This window comes from Lissotriton vulgaris, chromosome 12, assembly GCF_964263255.1.
Source record: "Lissotriton vulgaris chromosome 12, aLisVul1.2, whole genome shotgun sequence".
Lineage (NCBI taxonomy): Eukaryota > Metazoa > Chordata > Amphibia > Caudata > Salamandridae > Lissotriton > Lissotriton vulgaris.
In genome coordinates, this window is record NC_141700.1 from 776,949,044 (window position 1) to 776,955,688 (window position 6,645).

The 6,645-nt window shown below is 48.7% G+C and overlaps 1 protein-coding gene across 1 annotated transcript in view; it reads right to left on the minus strand.

Annotated features, from left to right (window-relative positions):
• The window catches only part of LOC147678676 (cysteinyl leukotriene receptor 2-like), a 262,059-nt gene extending 255,632 nt beyond the window's left edge, over window positions 1-6,427 (minus strand). Inside the window, exon 1 of the mRNA XM_086946621.1 lies at window positions 6,190-6,427. The gene's annotated coding sequence lies outside the window, so the exon portion shown is untranslated. The remainder of the gene's footprint in view (window positions 1-6,189) is intronic.
• Window positions 6,428-6,645: the final 218 nt, after the last annotated feature.

Here is a 6,645-nt window from a genome sequence, read left to right on the forward strand (position 1 = left end):
TCTCATATTTACATGTTCTGTATCGCAGTGACAAGCGTGTGTACATAGGTGAACACAAGCATCTCATATTTACATGTTCTGTGTCGCAGTGACAAGCGTGTGTACACAGGTGAACACAAACAGCCGACACTTACATGTTCTGTGTCGCAGTGACAAGCGTGTGTACACAGGTGAAGACAAGCAGCCCACACTTACATGTTCTGTGTCGCAGTGACAAGCGTGTGTACATAGGTGAACACAAGCATCTCATATTTACATGTTCTGTATCGCAGTGACAAGCGTGTGTACATAGGTGAACACAAGCATCTCATATTTACATGTTCTGTATCGCAGTGACAAGCGTGTGTACATAGGTGAACACAAGCATCTCATATTTACATGTTCTTTATCGCAGTGACAAGCGTGTGTACATAGGTGAACATAAGCATCTCATATTTACATGTTCTGTATCGCAGTGACAAGCGTGTGTACATAGGTGAACACAAGCATCTCATATTTACATGTTCTGTGTCGCAGTGACAAGCGTGTGTACACAGGTGAACACAAACAGCCCACACTTACATGTTCTGTGTCGCAGTGACAAGCGTGTGTACACAGGTGAAGACAAGCAGCCCACACTTACATGTTCTGTGTCGCAGTGACAAGCGTGTGTACATAGGTGAACACAAGCATCTCATATTTACATGTTCTGTATCGCAGTGACAAACGTGTGTACATAGGTGAACACAAGCATCTCATATTTACATGTTCTGTATCGCAGTGACAAGCGTGTGTACATAGGTCAACACAAGCAGCTCACACTTACATGTTCTGTGTCGCAGTGACAAGCGTGTGTACATAGGTGAGCACAAGCAGCTCACACTTACATGTTCTGTGTCACAGTGACGAGTGTATGTACATAGGTGAGCACAAGCAGCTCACACTTACATGTCCTGTATCACAGTGACGAGTGTATGTACATAAGTGAGCAACAGCAGCTCACACTTACATGTTCTGTGTCGCAATGACAAGCGTGTGTACACAGGTGAGCACAAGCAGCTCACATTTACATGTTCTGTGTCACAGTGACATGCGTATGTACACAGGTGAGCACAAGCAGCTCACACTTACATGTTCTGTGTCACAGTGACGAGTGTATGTACATAGGTGAGCACAAGCAGCCCACACTTACATGTCCTGTATCACAGTGACGAGTGTATGTACATAGGTGAGCACAAGCAGCCCACACTTACATGTCCTGTATCACAGTGACGAGTGTATGTACATAGGTGAGCACAAGCAGCCCACACTTACATGTTCTGTGTCGCAGTGTCTAGCGTGTGTACACAGGTGAACACAAGCAGCCCACACTTACATGTTCTGTGTCGCAGTGACAAGCGTGTGTACACAGGTAAACACAAGCAGCTCACAATTACATGTCTTGTATCGGAGTGACAAGCGTGTGTACATAAGTGAACACAAGCATCCCATATTTACATGTTCTGTGTCGCAGTGACAAGTGTGTGTAAACAGGTGAACACAAGCAGCTCACACTTACATGTCCTGTATCACAGTGAGGAGTGTATGTACATAGGTAAACACAAGCAGCCCACACTTACATGTTCGGTGTCGCAGTGACTAGCGTGTGTACACAGGTGAACATAAGCAGCCCACACTTACATGTTCTGTGTCGCAGTGACTAGCGTGTGTACACAGGTGAACACAAGCAGCCCACACTTACATGTTCAGTGTCGCAGTGACAAGCGTGTGTACACAGGTGAACACAAACAGCCCACACTTACATGTTCTGTGTCGCAGTGACAAGCGTGTGTACATAGATGAACACAAGCATCTCATATTTACATGTTCTGTATTGCAGTGACAAGCGTGTGTACATGGGTGAACACAAGCATCTCATATTTACATGTTCTGTATCGCAGTGACAAGCGTGTGTACATAGGTGAACACAAGCATCTCATATTTACATGTTCTGTGTCGCAGTGACAAGCGTGTGTAAACAGGTGAACACAAACAGCCCACACTTACATGTTCTGTGTCGCAGTGACAAGCGTGTGTACACAGGTGAAGATAAGCAGCCCACACTTACATGTTCTGTGTCGCAGTGACAAGCGTGTGTACATAGGTGAGCACAAGCATCTCATATTTACATGTTCTGTGTCGCAGTGACAAGTGTGTGTAAACAAGCAGCTCACACTTACATGTCCTGTATCACAGTGACGAATGTATGTACATAGGTAAACACAAGCAGCCCACACTTACATGTTTTGTGTCGCAGTGACAAGCGTGTGTACACAGGTGAACATAAGCAGCTCACACTTACATGTCCTGTATCACAGTCACAAGCTTGTGTAAATAAGTGAACACAGGCAGCTTTCCTCACTTTCCTGCCCTGTGTCCCTGTCATGTTTCTGATGTTTGCAAGAAAAGTACCCTTGATTCTGATAAAATGCACAATTGGAATCTGATTCATGCCACACATTTCACCCAGATCAATCCATGGTTTAAATCAGTCTGTTTGCAGATGTGTGCAGATGTGTGTGTGACTTCACTTGGCTTCATTCATATTTGTGATTTTTTTCTTATTGATAAAGGACCCCGCCTTTCATTTTAGAATCCACTCTGAACGGGAGTCAATTCGATTCAATCCAATAGATCTTTATACGACCATGAACGAAAATGCATAACTTGATAAAAAACATACGAATGGTGCAAATAAATACTAAAATCAGGTATAAACAAGGTCCGGTCGAACTGGTAGAGCAGCATTGTTACCAAGTTAACAAGTGAAGAAAGAACAACCGACTGGTTACTCCGAGCATTGCAAATTTAAAATAACAATCATAAGGTACGTGCAGCTGAGAAGAATTGCAGACCGATGTGTAATCTGTACAGTGCTGTTTGGTTATTGTTAATAAATCAGCAAGGGTTTTAAAAGCGCCTGGGGGCGAAAGGCCACCCGCGAGTGCTGCTAGTAAAGGTGAGACCCTTGTGTGTGAGACCTGACGAGGGTGAGGCCGCCGGACAGAGACCCTTCCCCTGACCTCTGCATCTCACTGCGGCTTCAGAAACGAGACGACCCCCAGCCCTGGCCGCTCAACATCTGCAGATGGAACAACGCGTCTCTGCATCTACGGGGATCCAGATGAATTATAGCGCTTTGAGAAAATGCCGAAATAAAGAATGAACAAAATTGCAAAAAGACTTGAAATGCACCGTTGTTCTGCTGAATCTTACATCACAAGGACGAGTCGGGCAGGTCTTCAACCCCCCCCCCCCCCCCCCACACACACACACACACAAAGCCGCCCCCGCTATTGTCGACCCCGAAACACATGAGCCGCCGGGCCGTTCTTGCTCTGAAACGAAGTGGCCGGCTCTGGGGCGGTGCCACCGGTGCCACCGAGTGGGGGCGCCATGTTTGCAAGTATATTATGGGTTTAAAAGCCCTGCTGTCGTGTTCCTGCCGTGTGTGTGATGTCAAGTGCTCTGACACCTCACACTGGTATGAGCGGCGCTATAAAACTAAATGAATCTGAGAGAGAGTGAAGAGGTTGTGGAGACTTGAGGGGCACTGTTGAAGGGTGCTCGTGAAGGAATCCGTGGCAGAGGTGGCCAATGAGGGGGTGCCAACAAACTTTGTCGCACAGGGCGCCACCAGCGCTAAAGCCGGCCCTGGGTCTGTGTACAGTTCTTCTGCTTGGACTGCGCACACTGCTAGAATGTATTGTAATGTAATTGCATTTATATAGCGCTTACTACCCCTGACGAGGCGTCAAAGCGCTTTTTCGGCAGGTAGCACGCTACTCCGGGACCCATAGAGGATTAGTGTTGCATTAGTATAGTGAAACATGCAAGTACATTTTAAGTGGTGGATAGGTTAGTCAGTTATTTGGATTTGGAATGATAGCAGAAGGAGAGAGGAGGACAAAGGTTTGTATCTATATAGCGCTTGTTGACACACGCTATTCAGGAAGCCTACATAGCATTAGTGGTGAATTAATGTGGTGAAATATGAGGTAATTTCATTGGTGGATATTAGTCAGTTACTTGGAGTGAGAAGAATAGCGGAGGGATAAAAGGGGAATAAATGTTTGCATTCATATAGAACTTGTTACCCCTGATGGGTGTTGAAGCGCTTTTCTTGCGAGTAGCACGCCACTCCGGAACCCGTAAAGGACAGAACGGATGTGACACGCAATTCCCTCCCTGCACCACCACAAATGTGTCGCTTTTACAATGCGGCGCACCATGGCGCAAGGATAGGGCGATTCGTGTCGCATCCTGTGGCGTAAGGGCGGCACATTGCTGGAGTCGTGTCACAAACGCGACGCACCTCCAGCAATGCTCAGGGGCGCCCCATGCCTAACATGCTGCGTCACTCCTTACGCCTGCTGCAAGCAGCCGCAGGGTTTTGACGCAGCATGGACGTAAAAGTGACTCCGTGAAATCTTGTAGATTTCACAGCGTCACTTTTACGAGGTGTTCCTGCGACGGAACGCTCACCCTGTGCCGGAACACCAACATGAAACCTAACGCAGGTTTCATGTGGCGCAGGGCTTAACAACGTGACGCATCTCCCTAGATGCGTCACGTTATAAATAAGGAGCAATGTGGCACATGGTTTACGCCGCTGCTGCGCAACGGCGGTGTAAATGTGTTGCAAGGGGCTTGTAAATCTGCCCCAGTGTCTATAGTGCAGAGACTGCAACTGAGGCTACTAGAGTCGTCCTCGTCAGGAGAGGTTACATAGGGGCAGATTTACAAGCCCCTTGCGCCTCTTTTGCACGCCGTTGCGTCACTTTTGTGACACAGCGGCGGCGCAAAAGATGCGCCATGGTGCGGGCTATTTACAACGTGATGCATCTGGGAGATGCGTCACGTTGTAAAGCCCTGCGCCTTAAGGAGGCGTTCCGGTGCAGGGGGTCGTAGGGGGGGACCTGCGCAGGAACGCCTCCTAAAAGTGGCTGAGTGAAATCTACAAGATTTCACTCAGTCACTTTTAGGGCAATGCTGCACCAAAACCCTGCGCCTGCTTGAAGCAGGCATAAGGCTTGACGCAGCATTTGTAGAATGGGCCCCCCAGAGCATTGCTGGAGCTGTGTCGCGCTTGCGACGCAACTCCAGCAATGCAACACCTTTACGGCACAGATGCGCAACGCATCTGTGCCGTTTTTGCCCCATGGTGCATTGCATTGTAAATGCGGCGCATCATGGGAGGTGGAGCTGCGGCGCATAATTACTGGTGCATTCCTGCTAATTTGCAGGGATGCGCCAGTAATTGTAAATATGCCCCATAGTGTGAGACTGAAAAGAAGGGGTAGATGACATTGAATAACTGAAGGCTCCGGCGTGTTACTGACAGAAAGGTCTGGAAGGGTTACCAGCCGGCATAACATGGCACGGCCTCTGACAGCATTATTATTTAATTTTCTACAGTTTAATTTTAACACATATTAATAGAGGCTGGGCAGGTCTCACGCCATAACATGTGAACACAGAAACCAGCACCTGAAAGCAGACAGTTGACCTTTCTAAAGTCTATACTGAGCCACGCCGCTTGTAGCGCTTTTCATGAGCTTTTGATCCCTTGGAGCTATTTTTTGTTGAAATTTGCAAGTAATGCTGCAGACGCGAGGTTATGCGGCAGCTGCGGCGCGGTCATAGCAATCATGCACAGAGAAGCCGGTGTCTGCTAAACCGCATAACTCCAGTGGGCCGGTGTACTGTGAAGGAAGTTTGCCCCAAGTAGGCCGTAGAACTGAACCGTTGTTTCCACTACATTAAATGGTGGTTTCATTTCTTTCCGGGAGTGACACTTGTGTGCCGCGCGCACTACCGTAATGCCGCCATAGCGCGCCTCCCTCACAATTAATGTACCACATCGTATGCAGCGCATGGGAGCGGACCCCCCTTTTATCACTGACAGCATTTCATCCATGAGCATACATCGACATACACACCTCACATCCGGCTCCGATACATTTCAGTCCATGGGGCAGATTTACAAGCGTCTTGCGCCACTTTTGCGTCACTCTTTGTTAAAAGTGACGCAAGTAGATGTACTTATACATTAGGTACGGACAGGTGGCGTGCGTGCAGTGTACCGTGGGCTCTGGTCGCTTCACAGACCGAGTGACGAAGGTGACGCAGGTTCAGAGGACAGGTGACATATCAAAGTGCAGCCCTCACCTGAGACTCGTCCGGGGCCGCGGGTCAGACATCTCCGCGGGGAGGCGCTGCTCAGACCTTCGTAGACACCCCGGGCTCTTCTGTGCGCGTCCTCATCAGCTGGGATATATACGTCCGAGGGGGCGTGGCCACATCCGTAGGGGTCAGACACCCAAGGCTCTCGAGACTTTTGCTGCAGGTGTGAGACGCTGAATACCCCTGAAACCTCACCCAAAGGAGACAGACACCCAAGGCGCTATAGACCTCTGCTGCAGTGGCCAGGAACCGAATAACCCTGAGACCTTAACCTTAAGGGGCAGACACCCAGGAGCAGAGACCACAGCTGTAAGGACAGGACACTTAAGGAACAAGACACCTCTGCAGGTGGTCAGAAGATGAACGAGCCTAGGGGTCAGACACGCAGGGTGAGCGGGCCGTCAGCTGTAGTACTAAAGTACCCAAGGGGAGAGGAGACAG